The sequence below is a fragment of the Rhincodon typus genome, chromosome 33, assembly GCF_021869965.1.
Source record: "Rhincodon typus isolate 14 chromosome 33, sRhiTyp1.1, whole genome shotgun sequence".
NCBI lineage: Eukaryota > Metazoa > Chordata > Chondrichthyes > Orectolobiformes > Rhincodontidae > Rhincodon > Rhincodon typus.
In genome coordinates this window covers 8,297,068-8,318,587 of record NC_063364.1, presented here as the reverse complement: position 1 = coordinate 8,318,587, position 21,520 = coordinate 8,297,068, and the positions used below count along the sequence as shown (strand labels likewise).

At 41.7% G+C, this 21,520-nt stretch overlaps 1 protein-coding gene across 6 annotated transcripts in view; it reads right to left on the bottom strand.

Moving 5' to 3' along the window:
• sema4ba (sema domain, immunoglobulin domain (Ig), transmembrane domain (TM) and short cytoplasmic domain, (semaphorin) 4Ba) overlaps positions 1 to 21,520 on the bottom strand; it is a 480,563-nt gene that overhangs the window by 120,311 nt on the left and 338,732 nt on the right. For 4 of the 6 annotated variants that reach the window (XM_048615825.1, XM_048615829.1, XM_048615824.1 and 1 more), the window contains one exon: positions 15,000 to 15,104. The gene's annotated coding sequence lies outside the window, so the exon portion shown is untranslated. Of the gene's footprint in view, positions 1 to 12,552; positions 12,655 to 13,036; positions 13,168 to 14,999; positions 15,105 to 21,520 lie in introns of those variants that run through there. The other 2 variants (XM_048615828.1, XM_048615826.1) reach the window with 2 other exon arrangements.

Below are 21,520 nucleotides of genomic sequence, written 5' to 3'. Positions count from 1 at the left end.
TTTTTATCTCAGAGGTTTGATAGTCTGTGGAATTTTCTTGCCTGGACTGGAACGGAAGATTGGTCATTGAAGATGATGAAGTCTGAGTTAGATTTTTCATCAATATGGGACTCAAGGGCAGACTGTGAAGTGGAGTTGAGCTTACCATTAGATGATCCCTGATCTTATCCCAATTGGGGAGAAATCATTGTACAGCACGGAAACAGGCCCTTCGGTTCAACTCGTCCGTGCCGACCAGATATCCTAAATTAACCAAGTCCCATTTGCTATTATTTGGCCCATATCTCCCTAAACACTTCCTATTCAGGTACCCATGCAGATGCCTTTTAAATAGTGTAACTGTACAAGCCTCCACCACTTCCTCTGGCAACGCATTCCATACATGCACCACCCTCTGCATGAAAGAGTTACCCCTTAGGTCCCTTTTAAATCTTTCCCCTCTCACCTTAAACGTACGCCCTCCAGTTATGGACTCCCCTACCCTGGGGAAATGACCTTGACTATTCACCCTATCCATGCCCCTCATGATTTTATAAACTTCTATAAGGTCACTGCTCAGCCTCCGATGCTCCAGAGAAATTAGCCCAAACCTTCCAACTCTGGCAACATTCTTGTAAGTCTTTTCTGAACCTTTTCAAGTTTCACAATATCCTTCCTATAGCAGGGAGAACATAATTGCATGCAATATTCCAAAAGTGGCCTAACCAATGTCCCGTACAGCTGCAACATGACCTCCCAACTTTTATTCTTAATGCACTGACCAATAAAGGCAAGCATATCAAATGCCTTTTTCACTATTCTATCTACCTGGGACTCTACTTTCAAGGAACTATGAACCTATACTCCATGGTCTGTCTCTCCCTACGGCCTGACCATTAAGTGTATAAGTCCTGCCCTGACTTGCCTTTCCAAAATGCAGCACCTCACATTTATCTAAATAAACTCCATCTGCCACTCCTCAGACCATCGGCCTATCTGATCAAGGTCCTGTTGTACTATGAAATAACCTTCTTTGCTGTCCACTACATCACCAATTTTGGTGTCATCTGCAAACATATTATTCATAAATTATCCATACCTCCTATGTTCACATCCAAATCATTTTTATATAAATGACAAAGAGTAGTGGACCCAGCACCGATCCTTGCAGCACACCACTGGTCACAGGCCTCCAGTCTGAAAAGTAACCCTCTGTGTCCTTCCTTCAAGCCAGTTCTGTATCCAAATTGTTGGCCCCTTCTCTGAATTCTTATGATCTTGAGAAAAGGTCATTTTGTGGACTGATCATCGGAACACTAAAATACCATTCACATTATCTCTCACAGATTTACGACATCAAACATTATTGTGGTGTAATTGTTCCGGTACTGGAGTAAGAACCCAGAGTTCATGAGTTCAAACTCTTACCATGACAAGTTGTAAAAGTGAATAAAAAATCCAACCTATCCTCGTTAGCTGGTTGACTCTTAATGTTCTCAAGGCATTGAAGATTGGGCAAGATATGTTGCTGAGCTGGTGTCACCACATCCCATACACAAATCATTTTGTAAAAGCTACACAACCACAGGTAATTTCACTGACAGAAAGTGGATAAGCAACTTCTGTCAGGGTGTAACAATGACAATTTTAATTCTGAAATTCTAAGAAAGAAACATGACAGGTAAGATGTGGTTCTTAGTCTGGAGTGGGTATGAGGTTTTGCAGTGACATATTATCAGGTACTCAAGCCAAAGGAGCTGAACACACAGATAACTGGTCAATATTTGACATTATCTCACTCATTTGATAATGAAACAGAATTTGTGGCAGCAAATAGTTCCTTGATAGTCCAGTGACAAAGGTGACTCCTTATAGTTGGCTGTTTCCATTCTATTCAACAAATGACTACGTTCAATTAGGTTTCTGTTACTCAAGTATTATCATTTCAGATGTTGAAACTCAAACTGTAATTCAAAGGAACTAACATGTTTACATTGTGTTTTCTCTGTCATTGTGCAACTTCCTGTAAGTAAGGCTCACTCATAGCACGTTAAGGGTGTGCTGTTGGAGTGAGGAATTTGCTGCACTATTTCTCTTTGGCAATCCTGGACTTCTGTTTCTGATGGAATTTCCAACTCCAGGTCAATGTCAAATACACAACAAAAACGGCAAGAACAAAACAAAGGCCAACAACTTGCATTTATATAGTGCCTTTAATACAACAAAACATTCCAAGACATTTGACAGAAGGGTACTTGCTCGTGGCCTCACTAAAAAGTAGGATAATCAGAAATCGGGCCTAGTTTTCTGCCTTAATTTCTGACTCTACCAATGATATCATAGCTGTTCACTCACTTTCTATTGAAAATGGGAGTTGGTACCACTGACATCACCACTGCCACAATTCTCTGCTCTTCTCAGCACCCAGCTTGCCACTCTCCACCCTGCACCCTATTCCTCATTCTCCTCCGATGTAGTTGCCTCGGTCAAACAGTACTGCCTGTATGATATTGTCTGAGTTCTGCCTGCTATCTTAGCTAATGTATTATACTATACAAGGATTGGGTTATTGTCGAAACAGATGTCTTGAAATTTCTTAACAACACTAACTAATTACCCTGTTATAAAATGACAGATTCATATACAGCCTTGGTCCTTACTGTAGTTATTTACATCACATACAGATTAACTGACTGTGATTGAAAACACTGAACTGACTCCACGACACTGACTGAGTCACGGAGGGTGAGGTGGATACCTTTACACCAGAATGTCACATGTCATGATACTATGTAACAGTCTTAAAGGTACACTTCCTGTCTGGTGTCATAACTATGCACTGACAGCCCACTGCCCCCATTCTCCACTCCACTCACCTCTTGGCAAGCTTCTTGGCTTAGGGAGTGGGGTATACAATGAAGGGATCGAGGCTCTTCCTGTGAGCTCCTCTGCTTTCACACATTTCATGAATGGGAGTTCTTTTTTTAAATTATTGAGGCAAGTTTATTGAAGTTCCCAATGCAGGGAGCCTGATATAGGAAGGAAGCTTCTCTGGTGAGTCTGGGTTGACTGCAAGGAACATTTTCAGATGCAGGCAACTACCTACAGCATCGTAGTGATGTCAGTGTCGTTGTGGCAGCTTGGGCAGTGAGTGTCCAAGTCAGTGCCCTGCCACTGGGGTGGGACCAAATGCAGCCTGTACAAATATAACTCATTCACATTTTTTATATCAATGGGAGGTCCAATCTTCAGCAAATTTACCAGAGAAAGTTGCAGAGAAAAGCCCTTCAAATTGCAGAAACCTGGCAGTCACCCGTGTTGCCTGCTGGTTGGGGGTGGTGTGGTGGTGAGAAGGTATTTGCTTATATCCTGCCATCTCCATGGTGGCAAACCGGCACAAGTCCTGAGGAAGGCAAATTGTACAAAAAGGCACAACAGTGGCAGAGGAGCTGAAAAGAGGTATCAGTGTTTAGCTCAGCGATAGTAAGAACTGCTGATGCTGGAGTCGGAGATAACACCGTGTGGAGCTGGATGAACACAGCAGGCCAGGCAGCATCAGAGGAGCAGGAAAGTTGACGTTTCGGGTCTAGACCCTTCTTCAGAAAGACCCTTTTTTTCTGAAGAAGGGTCCCAACCCAAAACGTCACCTGGCCTGCTGTGTTCCTCCAGCTCCACAGTGTTATCACTGTTTAGCTTTGTTCCTTGAAAGGAATGATGAATCACATGGTGCTGTGAACAAGGCAGAGATGGTTAAATGTGAGGCTGAAACAGTTCTTTGAGAGCTAGCTGCTGTGCACAAGCAATTAAGTAAATATACACAATACTGAACTGCTTCGACAGACATTTCAATCAAGTTCGTCCGACACAAGCCACCTTTAATAAATCTATCCTTGATTAACTCATGCCTTTCCAAGTTAAAGGAAGCAGAAAGTGACGCAAAAGAGATCATGGTCACTTATTGAGACAGAAGCTGAGTATTTGCAGCAAACAACATAAATTGATGTTCCCTTTAAGATCTGGTATTCTTGCGATTCTGACCTGATGAGTGCAAAATGAAAAGCTCTTACAGCGTGTGCCTTTACTCAGCAATGCAAAAGGAACTATTTTCTGATAGGGTTTCTGATACAAAGCCAATGACTTGAAATGTTATTTTTTTCTTCCAGCACGGACATTGTTTGGCCTGTTGAGAATTTCCAGAACCCACTGTTATTTATTCGAGTGCATCCACAATCTGCTCCATAAGTGTGCTGGGCCAATCCTCAATGTTGCTATCAAGATATAAATAGCAATAAACTTGTGGGGGAATACAAAACTAGGGGGTTATTCTTAAAAATCAAAAATACATCCAATTGGCAATTCAGGAGAAACATCTTTAGCCAGAGAAAGGCCCGCATTTATATACTGCTTTCCATGACCATTGGCTGTCTCAAAGTGGCTTACAACCAATGAAGTGCTTTTCCTTGATGAAATATAATTTGGAAAGCACGGCAGCCAATGTGTATAGAGAAAGCACCCATAACTATCGGTCTAATAATGATGAGAACAACTTTATTTTGTGTGGTGCTGATTTCAGAGATAAGTTCTGGACATTGAGAATAACATGCCTGCTCATCTTCAAATGGTGGCATGGGATCTTTCACGCCTGCCTGATAGAGATGGATTTATATCTCATCCAACCAACAGCAACTCCAACAGAACAGCTCTCCCTCAGTACTACACAGGGGCATCAGCTGTGAATTGTATGTTTAAGATTTGAAGTAAAGCTTGAACCCATGGCTGGAAGCTTGTGCCGTTGCCTTTGGTTAGTTTGGTGAGGCAGGGGCATTTAATCCGGTGGGGCATTAGTGGGCAATGGCCTTTCAAGGCTTCTGACAATTGAGGCCCTTATTAAGCCAGTGATAGAATCATAGAATCCCTACAGTGTGGAAGCAGGCCATTCAGCCCATCGAATCCACACCAACCCTCTGAAGAGCATCTCACCCAGACCTACCCACCCACTACATAATCCTGAATTTCCCATGGCTAATCCACCCAGCCTACACGCTACAGGGAATTTTTTAGCATGGCTAATCTACCTAGCCTGCTCATCTTTGGACTGTGGGAGGAAACCGGAGCACCCAGTGAAAACCCACACAGACACGGGGAGAACGTGCAAACTCCACACAGTCGCCTGATGTTAGAATCGAACCCAGGTCCCTGGCACTGTGAGACAGCAGTGCTAACTACTAAGCCACTGTGCCAAGCATGTGATGGGCAGGGACTCGCCACACAAGGAGTACAACAAATAACCTGTGCCCTGTGGCACTCCTGAAGAAAAAGGCAATGCTGGCTCACCAGACAGCAGCCATACTCCCCATGATCTCCGCAACAGTCTGATGCACAAATTTCTGACTGAATGGAGAGAGAGCCACATATTTACCCACAGCTGAGAGTGGTTGAAGTGTGGGACTTGCTACCATGCAATGGAGCAGATGCAAACAGTGTTGCTGCATTTCAGGAGAAACAGACGGAGTAAAGAATGGAAGGATGTGTTGATTGGGTTAGATTGCATTGACTGAAAGGAGTCTTGTATTGGGTATTAACGTTGGCTGTGTCCAATGGCTTGGTTCTGTGCCATGTATTCTTTTTTAATGTGAAATAATACATTTTTCTCAAACTCTTGCAGAATTACCATGACAGGATGTATTACAAGTACAAATGACACGTTTCTGGCATAACTGCCATTCTGAAGAATCTGTACCTGCTGCGAAAGTTAGTGTGGCAATATTTGTTCACTTGGCTCATTAGAGTAAGGCATTGTGATTTTATATTACACAGTTATTTGCCAGCACTGGTGTCAACAACAGCTTCACTGGCAGCTGTTTTGACACTTTTACCATTTAAACAATTAGCATCCTCCCCTTCCCCGTAATATCCATCTGTTTTGTTAATGTGTCACATCTCCGCAAAGCCTTCACCTTGAATGTGACACTAGGCTTCAGGGAAAATGTAAATGGATGATTTGGAGCACAAGTCGCCCTAATCCCAGTCTTTGTTAATAGATATAAAGGCATCATCGTCACTTTTCCGACAGTAGGACCAGGGCCTTCAGTGATGTGTTCAGTTACATGTCTACGTAGCTCCTTTATTCCCATTAGCAAAGAGAATGGCACGGCTTTTCATAACTTCTCCGCAGTACCGTGTTGGTTCTGGAAGCACAAAGTCGTCCACCCAGTTTTTCTGCGTCATTGCTGTACCGCAGAGAAAGCAGTAATTGATTTGGAGTGCAGCAAGATCCCACAAACAGCGATGAGGTGACCCACCAAGAGTTGGCAGTGGTTTCTCTGCCCCTGCTGGAATGTTTGCTGGTGTGGTGGTAGGCCTGGCCAATGCTAGGTTCTTACCAACTCAGGATGCCTTCTTTCAGGTGATGCCGCACAAAGTCCTGTTTCTATCTGCCAACCTTCACCTCTTCACTCAAAGCGCGGTGAATCTTAGGAATTCTCTACTCCCTAGAGCAGTGGATGAAGAACAAAGAACGGTGCAGCACAGGAACAGACCCTTCGGCCCTCCAAGCCTGCGCCAACACATTTAAACAGATGTTAAGAGATTTTTGACCATTAAGGAACCAAGGGGAGTTTCCATATTGTAGCAATAGGATGGGGAGGCAATATGGCGGCTCATTTGTGAGGGTGTTTGAAATAACTCCACAGAGGGTTGTATTCCATCACCAATGTATTTACATGTGAAAAGTCTTTGACACTGGTTCAGCTCCCTCCGAGCCAGTTCTCAGAGTGAACAGAACCTCTGACAGTCCTGGTTTTACCTGTCAGCCAGGGCTCCCTGATTGGGCCAGTCTAATATTTTCTCAATCAGGGAAGTCATCTTCAATGAAGTCCTCTTGGCTGACTTCATTCCAATCGCTACAGTGTTGTTTGATAAAATGACCCAACTCCTGCTTCGATGTCTTATGTTTCCTTAACCTCCTCTCCTCACCTCAGCCAGATCGTAGGAGGCAGGGAGGAAGTAATCAATGAAAGGGAGTGGTTCTTGAGTAAATGGTGGAGGTTCAGCCAATCACCTTCAGGAGAGGGAAACAGAAGCCCAGGATGACAGAAGCTGAAGATTTCCCTGTCTAAACACCAAAATGGCACAAGGATCTGTAGGTCAGCTTGTAACAGCTCATACCCCCACTGATCTGGCACTCTACAGGTCGACTCCCCCATCCAGGCCTACAGTTATTATGGCCCTCAACAAGATGGTGGGATGGGAGCGGGTAATTAATTGCCTCTCTCCCACATCCTACTTCTTGGTAGAATACTAAGGGAGTCACAATCCTTCTAGTAGATTCTTCCGCCTCTGCTCTGTCAAAGTGATGCTTCTAGCCCAGGTAGCAAAGTTGAAAACCCAGTCCATCATCTACCCAATAGGCAATAGTCATTACCACTTTAATCAAAGAAATTGAAATTTACAGCATGGAAGAAGGCCTTTCAGCCCACAGTGTCTGCACCAGCCAATAAGGAGCCATCCAGCCTAATTCCACTCTCTGGTTCTTGGGCTGCAGTCTTCAAGTCATGTCACCTCAAGAGCGCATTGCACAACTTTTTAAATGTGATGAAGATTTCTGCCTCTCTCACCTGTTAAGCAGTGAGTTCCAGACCCCTATCACCATCTTGATGAAAACATTTCCTCTCAAATCCCTTCTCAACTTCCTTACCCTTTTTCTAAATCTATGCTTCAAACATGGGGAATGGGGCCTTCCTATCCACACCCCACAAAACATGATTCTCTTCAATTTTGTCTCCCCTCAGCCTCCTCAATTCCGACGGAAACAAACAAAGGAAACTATCCAATTTTTCCTCATTTCCCATTTCAGTTGACATCCTTGGAAATCTCCTCTCAACCCTCTCCAGTGCAATCATCTCTTTCCTATACACAAACACTACAAAGGAAGAGCTGAATTTGATCATACTCCACAAACTGAGCTTTACAAGGGGCCCCCAATTTACAAATGTCCAACTTATTAATTCTTGCACTAACAAGCATAACCCCGTACAAGGATGTACTATATTAATTTTAAAGATCCGACATACAAGTTATTCTTGGACTTTAAATGGCTATTTTATGTTGTCCTGCACTGTGTTCTGACTTGCCTACTAATTGACTGACGAACAGACTCCAGGACATGACGACTGCCTGTATGGTGTGATAATCAGACTGCTAGAAAACAAAGTTCATGGACTTTAGGATGTATCGCTAATTTCTGTTTGCTTTTGCTTTTTAAAAAATAATCCTCCAATTTCTGTTTTCTATCCATATTGATATTGGAGCCAAAATCTGTCCAACTCACTCCAATTCTTTTGAATAAAACAAATGATTTTTTTTACTCTCATTCCTTTTGCTAAATTGTTCAGTTTCATTTTCTCAGCTGTTCCTCATTGCTCCAGTATCTGTGTCTCCAGACTTAGGCCACCTGGGGTATCTATGATAACTGTTTGTCTCATAGTAAGTGTCACGGTTGATAATTTCTCTTCCTACAGACTTCACGTTCTAAGTGTCTGTTCCACGTATGTGTGAATGGTGCCAAGGGAGAATGAGTCTTACAGGTTGAATGTAAAGGAATTGTTCAGCCTGGATTCCTAGCAAGGCAAAAAGCTCTTAAGTAACAGAGCTCAGTTGGTGTTACAGCAAAATAATTTTTGCTGTTAAAATGGGTAAATCGAGTTGAGGTGTAGATTGCAGTATCATGGGTATAATAAGAGACTTGAAAGGAAATGTAGCATCCACCTTGAATCAGGAACTTGGGTGGACATACAATATAAAGGGTAGAATCAGACACTTTTGGAGATGTAGTATAAGAGGATAAGTTTGACTATGTGATATGTTAATGAGATAATCACAGGATTATACAATGTCATATGATTTTACTCTCGCAGTCTTGCGACAAAATTAGGAGCAGTGAGATGTTTCTTAAATAAAGTTAATGTTCGTTTTCTTTACCTCAGCAGACTCTGTCAATATTCTTTTGTAGCACAATGAGATGAGAAACATTGTACAGGTCAAGCAGCAGCTAACTGAATGATGGAGTAGATTTTAGGAGCTGAATGGCATACTCCTGCTGCTACTTTCTTATGAATTCTAAATTATGGCGTAAGAAATGAGTGCAAATAATTCCTTGGGAAAGGAGCAAAAGAGTGACTAATTACCCACAAATTTAAGAAAGTAATATTAAAACTCTAATGGATGTTGCCGTCGGTAAACCATCGGGACTAGATGACCTACACTTCAGAGTACAATGGAGGAAAGGGAAGAAATAGGAGTGAACTGGGGCAATGGGAATTATATCAAAGGACTGATGAGTTGTAAACATCACATTCCCCGTTCAAAACAGGGGAAATGGTTATGAAGAGTGGTTTTTATGTTTACAATGTCTGGAATGTAAATATACCAAAGAAATTAGGAGCTGACCTAGGATTAATAAAACATTTGGTCAAAGAGATGGTGTTTGAGATAAAGAAAAGGTTAAAAGGTTACAGGATGAGGCAACATTCCAGAATGATGGACTGAATGATTGAAGGCTTTGCCACAAATTGAACAAGGAAAAAGAAAAGTCAAGAAAAATACCACATAAATGGTTGTAAAGTAGTGGAATAAAGCAACAATTGTTTCTTCCAAGGGGGAAATCACTGATGAGCTATAGATTAATCAATATTTAGGTGAAGATACGCCATTATATTATTCACATCATTGCAAGAACCTCATATGGGTTGGCTGGGCTTTTATCAATTGGGGTGGATTCATGTTAATGAGAAGTACTATTTTTCTACATCTGAGCAGGCCTCTGGAAAGCCTACAGCTGAATTACTCTGCATATTCTGGACTTGATATCAATGGAAGATATAATTGCATTGCAGTACATCAAAGCTTGACTAGATTGTTCCCTGGGATGACAGGACTTTTTTTAAAAATTCCTTCACAGGATAAAGGCATCACTGGCTAGATCAGCATTTATTGTCCATCCCTAATTGACCAGAGGGCAGTTCAGAGTGAACCATATTGTTGTGAGTCTGGAGTCACATGTAGGCCGGACCAGGTAAGGACGGCAGTTTCCTTCCCTAAAGGATGTGAATCAGATGGGCTTTTGCTGACAATCAACAATGGATTCACGGTCATCATTAGATTCTTAATTCCAGACTTATATTCAAAGTTATTTATTTTATTCCACCATCTGCCATGATGGGATTCAAACCCAGGCATTTCTGGGCATCACACCAGTGGAAGGATATATTGCTTTTGGAGGGAGTGTACCTTAGATTAGGTACCAGAATGATACCTTGTATTCCCTGGAATTTACACAGTAAAGGATGATTTTAGGTCCTTTTTAAATCTTTCCCCTCTCACCTTAAACCTATGCCCTCTGGTTATGGATTCCCCTACCCTGGGGAAACGACCTTGGCTATTCATCCTATCCATGCCCCTCATGACTTTATAAACTCTGATAAGGTCACCCCTCAGCCTCTCATGCTCCAGGGAAAATAGCCCCAGCCTATTCAGCCTCACCCTTTAGCTCAAACACCCCAAACCTGGCAACATCCTTGTAAATCTTTTCTGAACCCTTTCAAGTTTCACAACATCCTTCCTATAGCAGGGAGACCAGAATTGCACACAGTATTACAAAAGTGGCCTAACCAATACAATCACCATTCATTGAACATTTCAATGTCTTTTACCCACCTCCTTACCTACAACCCTGTACACTGCTGGTAATCAGAAATCTATCAGCCACTACCATAAATATTCTTAAAGACTAAGCTTCCACATCCCTTTGTTGTAAGGTTCCAAAGGTTCACAAGACTCTAAGTAAAAAAACTTTCTCTTCATTTTGGACTTAAGCGGTTTCCCCCTTATTTTTGAATTGTGTTTCCTGGCTTTTGATTCCCCAAACAGGGGAAACATCTACCCTGCCTATCGCTTTAACTATTTTACAAGATCACTTCAAATTATAAGTCATAGAGTCATGGAGCTGTACAGTATGGAAACAGATCCTTCGGTCCAACTCGTTCATGCCGACCAGACATCCTAAATTAATCTAGTGCCATTTGCCAGCATTTGGCCCATATCCTTTCCTATTCATATACCCATCCAGATGCCTTTTAACTGTTGTAGTTGTACCAGCCTCCACCACTTCCTCTGGCAGCTCATTCCATACACGCATCACGTTCTGTGTGAAAAAGTTGTCCCTTAGGACCATTTAAAATCTTTCCCCTCTCACCTTCAACCAATGCCCTCTTGTTTTGGACTCCCCTACCCTGGGAAAAGACCTTGGCTATTTACCATATCTATGCCCCTCATGATTTTATAAACCTCTATATGGTCTCCCATCAGCCTCCGACACTCCAGGGAAAATAGCCGCAGTCTATTCAGCCTCTCCCTATAGCTCAAACCTTCAAACCCTGGCAACATCCTTGTAAATCTTTTCTGCACCTTTTCAAATTCTTTGAAATTCTAGGGAATACAGGTTCAGTTTGCCCAATCTCTCTTCATAGGACAGTCCTGCCATCCCAGCTACAAGTCTGGTTAACTTTTCCTGCATTCTCTTTGTGGCAAAATTATCTTTCCTTGGATAAGGAGACCAAAACTGCACACAGTAATCCAGGTGCCTACTACGATCGGGCATAGTGCTGGTGTTCCTGATGACAATGCTAGCACAGGTACAATGGGCCAAACTGCCTTCCGTATGGAAACACCTGTCATTAACGGCCATTAAATATGGAAAGTGGCTGAATGAAAGTAGTTATTCCTTTTAAAAAAACACATGCGCGATTAACAATCCATTTCACTTTTCCCGCAAAAGAAATGCTATGCAGTTTCACAAATTCCACAATGGTATTAATTATTGAAATGATGTAGCTGAACGCCCCCCCCCCCCACCATTGTGGAATGTTTCCTTTCCTCAGGCTGCAGAAAATTAGAGTGACAAACCCTGACATTCATTTCCCATCCCCCCACAAACTCGCGGGCTTCGAAATTAAAGATCCTGCCTGTGTGGCCGGATTCCACCACCTTCTAAAACACATCTTTAAATCGCCAGCCGAAAAATAAATCTTCAAAATAAATACGCAGCCCAGACCCCTTCACTCTGAACTGAACACTCTGCAGTAGCGAAAGGTCCACACCAACTAAACTGAGAAATCAACCCACTCTGTTACCAACAGCATTGATATGGCTGGATTCAAAGTCCAAAGAAAAGTTTTCAATTTAGCACTTAGCTATTCCAAAACGCATTTTCAATAACTGGATAGTAAAGCTCAAAATTCTGCAAGGAACCAGCTTATTTGTTTGCAATTCCTTTAACTCAGAATCCACAATCGAATGATAAACGATCGCAGCATTTTATCACAGATTTAAGGATTTATAAAATCTATCCAGGGTTACATTGAATTCAAGATAAATCTGAATGCAGTATCCTGTCATTGACCATTAACCTCCAGCACCACCTGGGAAACCAGCTTGATATACATATATATATAGTGTAAACATGAGCACTCTACCACTGCACATGAATCCCAGCACATACCACGACAGTTAACTTACAATTTAGCAACAAATATCCACACGGAGATACTCTGCCTGAAAATGTTCACTAAGCAGCAACAGTCCTGACGTTCACAGCTTCCCGCATGCCGTACCATGTGGTCTAAAGCTGCTTCACATAAATGTGTAGTCTATCAACTGATAAGGAATCAGATGGGCAGAGAGTCAAATTCTCCCTTCAGTGTTTTTACTACCGACTGACTTGGCCAATCCACGTTGTGAATGCGACAAGAGAAGTCTGCGTCGAGAGACGGGAAAAAATTCAGACAAGATGCTGAAGAAATCTACAGATCTTCTTGTAAACTACAGATCACTTCTGAACAGGCTCTTTCCTGATTTTTCAGAAGCAAGTAATTTTCTCTTCCAGATGAGAAACTAATGCTTCTAACAGGAGAGACGTATCACACTTCAAACTTATACGAAACACAGTGGAAAACTGATAATCAAATCCACACATAAAATTAAGTTCTCACTACACACTTACTTATTTATGAATCTCTTTGTTTCCTTGGCAAGACTGAGATAAATATGTAGGACGGGGAGTCGAGAATCGCAAATTGATGCAATTTTTCTGTTGCTTTTAGAATAAATCCCCTAAAGGATTGAATCAATAGACATAAAAACCCTCCATAAAACGGCAGTGTTTTACAGGCTGGAACTGATGGAATGTTTACCAAAGACACAGCGTATGGAAGAAGTATTTGTTTAATCTTTGTAATCTCAGCCAAAGAACACGCCCAAGCAAAACGAATGCTTTTAACTTTAATTGGCATGACAAACTCAGAAAAAGACTAGCAGAGTGGTTCACTTTACAGGCTCCTAACACACACACACACAGCTCACAATTCCACTTCAAAGTCTCTTTAGTTGACAGAAAATATTTTACCTTTCAATTTCTGTTGCAACAATTTTCTCCCGTTTCCTCCTGGCAATACTGCCATCAGCTCTCAAGAACCGTGCTCATTTTAGTGACTGGTTCATGCTGTTGGAAACACCAAGTTGGGAGTCCCCCGTCTGCACTCCCCTGAACCTCACATACAAGCGGTCAGTGAATAGAGATCTTCGTTCGGTTTCCCTGTTCAATTTTCTTCTCAGTTGTGCTGTGTCCATTCCCAAATTAGAGTCAATACAGGCACAGACAGAGGCCATTCAGCCCACTGAGTACATGCCAGCTCTCTGTCAAACAATCCAGTCAATACCATTCCTAGACTCCTAAAGTCAAAAGGTAGCTTCCCTTTTTGGTCCTTCAGCTTTCTGAGCTGACTGGAAGACAAGTCTACCCACTGACATTGACTAGAAGACAAGTCTACCCATTGCCCTTGATTGGAAGACAAGTCCATCCATTGCCATTTACTGGAAGACAAGTCTACCCATTGGCCAAATTGCTCAATTTCTGTAAAATCACCATCAAATGCCTGCTACTCCTTGTCACCCAGTGCAGGATCAGAACTTTCATTTGACCCATAGGTCATGACCCTAAACTCAAAATCTGCCATAATAACACAAATTTCTGCTTGTTTCTCAAGGAGTTGCCATGACTCTTGACCCTGCATGGTGACCCTGGTGAGTGATTGGGATCCCTAGGGGAGAAAGTGTGCATTCTAGATTGGGCAAAAAGAAATTCCAGACATGTGGATTTTTCACTCTGTTTAAAGATGTTGGAATATGAGTCCTGCACTGTTGTCAATTCATAAACCTGACAGACTAACAAAGTAAAATGGAAACATCTTCATAAATCTTCAGCTTTAAGTCTGGAACTGTTTTTTGATATCTCCATTTTTAGAAGAAATAAATGTTTTTTCACACAGCGAGTGATTAGGGTCCAAATAATATGGAGACAGATTAAATAGAAATGTTCAAATGTGGGTTTGATTGCCATTTTAAAAGGAACAAAGTGTAGGATTATTTGGTGAAGTTAGGAAAATGGTAGTCAGTGAAATACTCATTCACAGAACCAGTGTAAACAGAATGGGCTGAATGGCCTCTCCTGTGCTGTAGTAATTCTCTAATTTTAAACGATAAACATAAATCTAACTGTCTTTCAAATCAGGGTTCGCTCTGGGATCTGAATTACCCAGTATTACTATCAGTGTGGAATATAACAAGCAACACAATAACTGTCACATTGTTTACTCAGGAAGGCTCTTTCAGTTTGACCAGAAGGTTTGAAGGAACTCACACTCACAATAATTTTGAAACTGCTAAGATCCACCTGTTGTGTTGTTTCAAGTTTAATAGTAAATGTCCCATGATACTGTTCAATATTAATCGAAGAGAAAGCTTTCTTGAACAGTATTCAACCAAGATTAACAGACCAAAAACTGGTTGACCTGTCAGTTCTCCCAGATCTTTGGTGGGATTTGGCTGGAAGCAAACCAGTTATTATATTTCCCAATTTAAAATGCTGACAATAAATCATCTAGAAATACAAGTTTGCTCTTTCTTACCCCTCAGCTACATGACATATGAAGAGCTCAGACAGCACCATCCAGTCAGTAGTTCCACAGCTCAGAGGTGAAGGTCTTTCAGCAGGTTACCCATCGCCTCAATACCTTTACAGGAATAACAGCGAAACATGACCCTAAACATAGATGCACACAATCATACAAAGAAACACAGACAAAATTAACATGCAGATGCACACAAATGTACAAAAACACATATGGTGCATTTCCTTGGGTTGATTTATACTATGGACGTTGGTGCAAATCTAGTGGCTGCACCCTGGATGCCCAATATTGTCCTGCCCATTGCACCCCTGCTCATTACACCCCTGTGCATTACACCCCTGCCCATTGCACTCCTGCTCGCTACTCCCCTGCCCATTACACCCCTGCTCGTTACACACATGCCTGTCACACCCCTACCTGTCACATTCTTGCCCACTTAGGGTCATACAGTCATACAGCACAGAAACAGGCCCTTCAATCCAAGCAATTCATGCTGACCATAATCCCAAACTAGACTAGTCCCACCTACCTGCTCCTGGTCCATGTCCCTCCAAACCTTTCCTATTCATGTACCTTTCCAAATGTCTTTTAAAAGCTGTAATTGTACCCACATCCACCACTTCCTCAGGAAGTTCATTCCACACGCGAACCACCCCGTGTAAAAAAAATTGCCCCCATGTCATTTTTAAAATCTCTCTCCTCTCACCTTAAAAATGTGGCCCCTAGTCTTGAAATCCCCCCATCCTAGGGAAAAGACAACTATCACCAACCCTTTCTATATCCCTCATTATTTTATAAACTTTATAAGGTCTCCTCTCAACCTCCTATGCTCTAGTGAAAGAAGTCCCAGCGTATCCGGCCTTCCTTTATAACTCAGACTTTCCGTACCCAGCAACATCCTGGTAAATCTCTTCTGAACTCTCTCCAGCTTAATAATATCCTTCCTATAACTGGGTGACCAAAACTGGATACAGTATTTCAGAAGAGTCCTCACCAATGTCCTGTACAACCTCAACATGACTTCCCATCTCTTAAACCTGAAGGACTGAGAAATGTGGGCAAGCATGCCAAATGCCTTTTTAACCACCCTGTCTACATGTGATGCAAATTTCATCCTTATTCATTGCCCTCCTATTACACCGCTACCCGCTACACCCCTGCTCATTACACCATTGTGCATTACCCAAGTGTCTATTACACCAATGCCTGTTGCATTCCAGCTTGTCACATGTCTAATTGTCACACCCCAGCTAGTTATACACTTGCCCATCACACCCCTGCTCATTGCACCCTCCGGACCTATTACACCCTTACACCCACATCGATTACAGGCCTGCTAGGTTCACCCCAACCAATGACACCTCCACTTTTTTAATTTCAAAAATATACTTTATTCATGAAAAATATTTTTGTATATATACATATTCACAAATGTAGTTCGGTTCTGTACAGTAACATATCACGGACACAAACAAACGTTGGAGTTTGACTCTATCCATAAAACCAAAGACATCTCTTACACATACAAGACTATATTTACATGCCTTGAGGCACTAAGAGGGTCTGACCCCCTTTTACCTACAGCAGGAAGACCTCAGACAGTGGTCTTTCCCCACTGCACCTTGGCGGCAGGTGCCCCAAACTTTAGTGTTTGCTATACCCCCATTCATGTGCTATCCCTATGCCCACTACAACCCTACTTGATACAATGCCACTTGTTACACCTCTTCATCTGTTTGAGTGCCCCATCCTATTGTGTGGTAATTGTCCAGAGAAACATTGGGCTAATTACAGGATGATCAGCCATTGCACAACCCCCTTGCCAAACTGATAATTACAGTTCAGGAACAAACTACTGCAGATGCTGGAGATATTACAGCTGCCTTTAACAGAATTCCCACACAGATCAGAGCAGAGATTTAAAATGCAAACATTCAGATTTCAGTAAGATTAATGGCAGTGGAGGATGGGAGTAGATTGCCTTTTATTTCTGACACTTTTTTAACATCATTGTTTTAGTTCTTCCCAAAACATGCCTTGAATGCTCACAATGCACTTTTCAGTGAAATTTCCCTGTAGTTAATAAAAGGGGGCTATTCCAAGACATTCTCAACAAGCATTATTTCATCTGTAGATTTTATTGATTTTAGCATTCCCTGAGGGATCTTGACAGGGTGGATATGGTGAGGGAGTTTCCTCTTATGCGAGAATCTAAAACTAGTGGTCATTGCTTAAAAGAGGTGGATCATTTAAGATAGAGATAAAAAGAGAATTTTTTTTCTCAAGACAGGCTCATGAATCTTTGGAACTCGCTTCTTTCAAAGGTGGTGGAAACAAAGTCTTTGAATTGTTTTAAGGCAGTGCTGGATACAGTCTTGATAAGCATGGGGGGGGGTTGAAACATTATCAGAGATACGCAGGAAAAAGAAACATAGAGATGTACAGCTCAGAAACAGATCCTTCACTCCAACTCATCCATGCCAACCAGGTATCCCAAAATTAACTAGTCCCATTTACCAGTGTTTGGCCCATATCCCTCTAAACCCTTCCTATTTATATATACAGCCAGATGCCTTTTAAATGTTTGGCGAAGTAATTGCACAGTTCTGGAGCAGATGGGGCCTGAACTTGGGTCTCCTGGCTCAGAGATAGGGATGCTACCACTGTGCTACATGAGCCCTGATGTAGAGTCAGCAGCTTAGCTATGACCATGCTAAATAGCGGAGCAAGCTTGAATGGCCTGCTCCTGTTCCTAATTCACATGATTGTATGAATAATCAAAATTGGGAGATTGTTCTGCCGCATACAATCTGTGAAACTGAACCTCATTCATGGAAATTTTTGAATATTGCCCATTTGCCAGGTCAGAAGATGCAATTTTACTCCTGAGGAAAAAAGTTGCCCGAAATGAGAGTAGGTCTTATTCAGGATGTGTGAGTGGTAGGGATGCAGGAAATACACTTGTGCACCATGACCTCAGAAGTACACAGCTACGGGAGAGCCCTTACTCAGTCTAGCCTACATGTGACACCAGACCCACAAAAATGTGGTTGACTCTTAATTGCCCTCCAAATTACCTCCAAGGTCCACTCAGCTATAGAAACGTAGAATACAGGAACAGGAGTAGGCCAAATGGCTTAGTTGGTTGCAGAATTGGAGGAGGAGGGGCAGAGGAGTAAGGGAGTGGTGGTGAAGAAGAAACTTATAGGTGCTTGTTATTTGCCCAGGTGTAAAAGAGTAGAAATATAGAAAATAGGAGCAGGAGTAGGCCATTCAGCCCTTTGGGCCTGTTCCACCATTCAATATGATCGTAGATGATCATCCAACTCACTTTCATTTGCTCCTCACTTTCTCTCCATACCCTTTGATCCCTTCAACCCTAAGAACTATATCTAACCTCTTTTTGAAAACATTCAATGCTTTGGCCTCAACCACATTCTATGGCCAAGAATTCCACAGGCTCACCACTCTCTGGGTGAAGACATTTCTCCTCACTCTAGTCCTAAATGGTCTTCCTTATATTCTTAGACTGTGACCGCTGGTTCTGGATTCCGTGGTCATCAGGAACATCATTCCTGTGTTTACCCCATCTAGTCCTGTTAGAATTTTAAAAGTTTCAATGAGATTCCCTGCTCATTCTTCTGAACTCCAGGAATATAGTTCTAACCAATCCAGTTTCTCTTCATATGTCAGTACTGCCATCCAGGAATCAGTCAGGTGACCAGCAATGAGGGATGAGTCAAGAGATAAACTTGCCTTGCCACTGATAACCACATCTCACAAAAGGATAAAAATGGGGGAAACTGTTACTGCACATCAGTGCAAACTCATGCTTAAACAGCCTAGCTTTTATGCAGTTCTATTGTAAATTTCTACATTCCACATATAAATTGGAAACTGAAGATAAAAAATGGCCTCAAAAATTAAACTCCCTCATCAATGATGACTTTGTGTCTCTTGTGGGAGGTGTTTAAGTGGTTCTATCATAATTTCTATGAAAAGTCGGCATACAGGAAACGTTTTATTAAATAATGAGATAACCAGCAGAAACTCCCTGAAGTTATTAAAAATGAGAATTATTATAGTTGAACTTCATGACACAACTATCAAAATGAGAGCTGAAAACATTCTTTTATCTGCACTGTTAATTGGCAGCAATTTCAGTATTTTACGCATCGTGATCACAAAAGTGTGCTCACAGCGAGGTACAGAGGCATGAAGTTAGAATGATGTACACAGTCAAGAAAATAATTTTTTTCAAAAATCATGATTTTTTAATCACTCACGCATTTTATTAATAAACACTACAAGGTATCAATTTTAGTATCAATGTTTGAAAGATATTAACCCGGAGTTTAAGTGCTGAGTTACAAAAATAATTTTTTCAGTGTATTTTAAGTAGAATAAACCAAATTAAACCCCAAACGATATGATACTGGGTTAGAGGGTTTTCAATAGGTTTTAATCCCCGATTTTAACTGTTCCAGCATTGGTGACCATACCTTCAGCTCTGGATATTCCTCCCTCCTCCTCTTCACTTCATGTCCCTCTTTAAGGTCTTGAAACGTTGATCTTCAGCCAAATTTTTTTGGTCATCTGCCTTAATATCAACCTATAAGTGGCTTGGCATCAATTTTTTAAAAAATTCATTCAAGGAATGAGGGTGTTGCTGGCTAGGCTAGCATTTATTGCCCATTCCTAACATTTAACTACATTGCTGCGGGTCTGGAGTCACATGTAGGCCAGACCAGGTAAGGATGGCAGCTTCTTTCCCTGAAGGACATTAGTGAACCAGATGGGCTTTTCCTGACAATCGACAATGGTTTCATTGTCATTAGAACTCTTAATTCCAGATATTTATTGAATTCAAATTCCATCATCTGCTATGGTGGGATTCAAATCTGGGTGCCCAGAACATTAGCTGGGTCTCTGGGTCAACAATCCAGCATTATTACCACCAGGGTATTGCCTCCCCGTGTCGCCTCCAAATGTTGGTTTAGAACACATCAATGGTGTGGTACATTTTATTATAGAGTCATACAGCATGGAACCAGACCCTTCGGTCCAACCAGGCCATGTTAACCATAATCCCAAACTACCTGCCTGCACTTGGCCCATATACCTCCAAAGCTTTTACGATAATGTAGCTATATTAATTCAAATTGGATGGGCCTTTCTGTAAGGCTAAAACACCTCTGGTGTTGTAGAAACTCAACAAGAACACAATTTTACAAAGGTTTCCACTCTTCTCAATTGTACATTACAAGTGCCACAACAGTTTTAACATGATAATGTATTCCTAAGTGATGTTAAATATGACAAGTTTTTGCAAAAGCCTTGAAATTTCTACAAAGCAATTTCAGCCAATGATATTTAGTGTGATCATTACTTTGAGACTGAGCAACATCGAGAGTTTTGAAGCTGAAGGAAATCTGCCTCATGACAGCCCTTGGATTGGTTGAGCTGTAGTTTGCTGGCAATCTGCAGAGCAACCAGAGACTTCCCAGAGCTAACAAACTGAAAACTTCACTTGCTCCCCTTCTCCCGCTGGGTGTGAAGAAAATAAACAAAGAAAAAAACTTAAAAGAACAAATTCTAACAATACCTAGTGCCACCACATCTACGATCAAAATGAAGAGCGACCATCACTTTACAGACAGCAGTGTGTCATCATCACTGAAATCAAATGGAATCGTGAGAGACAGTTTGATTCATACTTGTATTACTGCCTTTTCACCTTCAGTATTTTGCTCTCTGTCTTTTTTTATTCTACCAACCATAATATGTGTCAAACCACTTACCTTTTGGCCGTCTTAACCACAAATGAGTGTCTGTGTATTTGGAGGTTTCAAAGGGGTTATAGTTTAAATTGCCTAGTAGTTGATTAGTATTCTTTCTTTTCTCTGCTATTTGTTAAAGTGTGAAATTAGAAAGAGAATTCTTTTCTGTTACCTGGTGTAAATTGTTTTTGTCCTCAATCACTGTCAGTCAGGCAGATTGGTTCTTTTGGTGGTCTAATTGGCATTTTATTAATTTGATGACAGCTTGTGGAACAGATTACCACCAGTTGCTGAAGGTGGTATTGCTGAACAGATTGCGCTCCCAAGTGTTACCTAGACAGCTTCCCCACCAAGGGGGAGGTCTCTGAGCTAGGGGAGATAACCTTGTTGGTGCATCTTCTGAGGGTTCAATGGCTTCTCATTCAACCTTTTCCCTGATTGTGAGATAGTTTCTCCAGCAATGTGACAAAAGGAGGGATTAGGTGAGATCAAAGTGAATGGAACAGCTTTTAGTGATAGTGCTAGAACAGATGAGGTGGTGAGGTGTCTCCAGTGACAGAATAGGAAGTGCAGAGATTTGGTGGTTTTGGGTGCATGAGGTGGCTGAGAGCTGTTGAGTACACTTGCCATATGCAATACTGAGAGATGTAGACCAGTAACCTTGACGATATGACTGTGCAATGGCAGAGTTAGAGTGAGTGTGAGATAGCAGAGAGAAAATGATGGCACCCCTCCTTG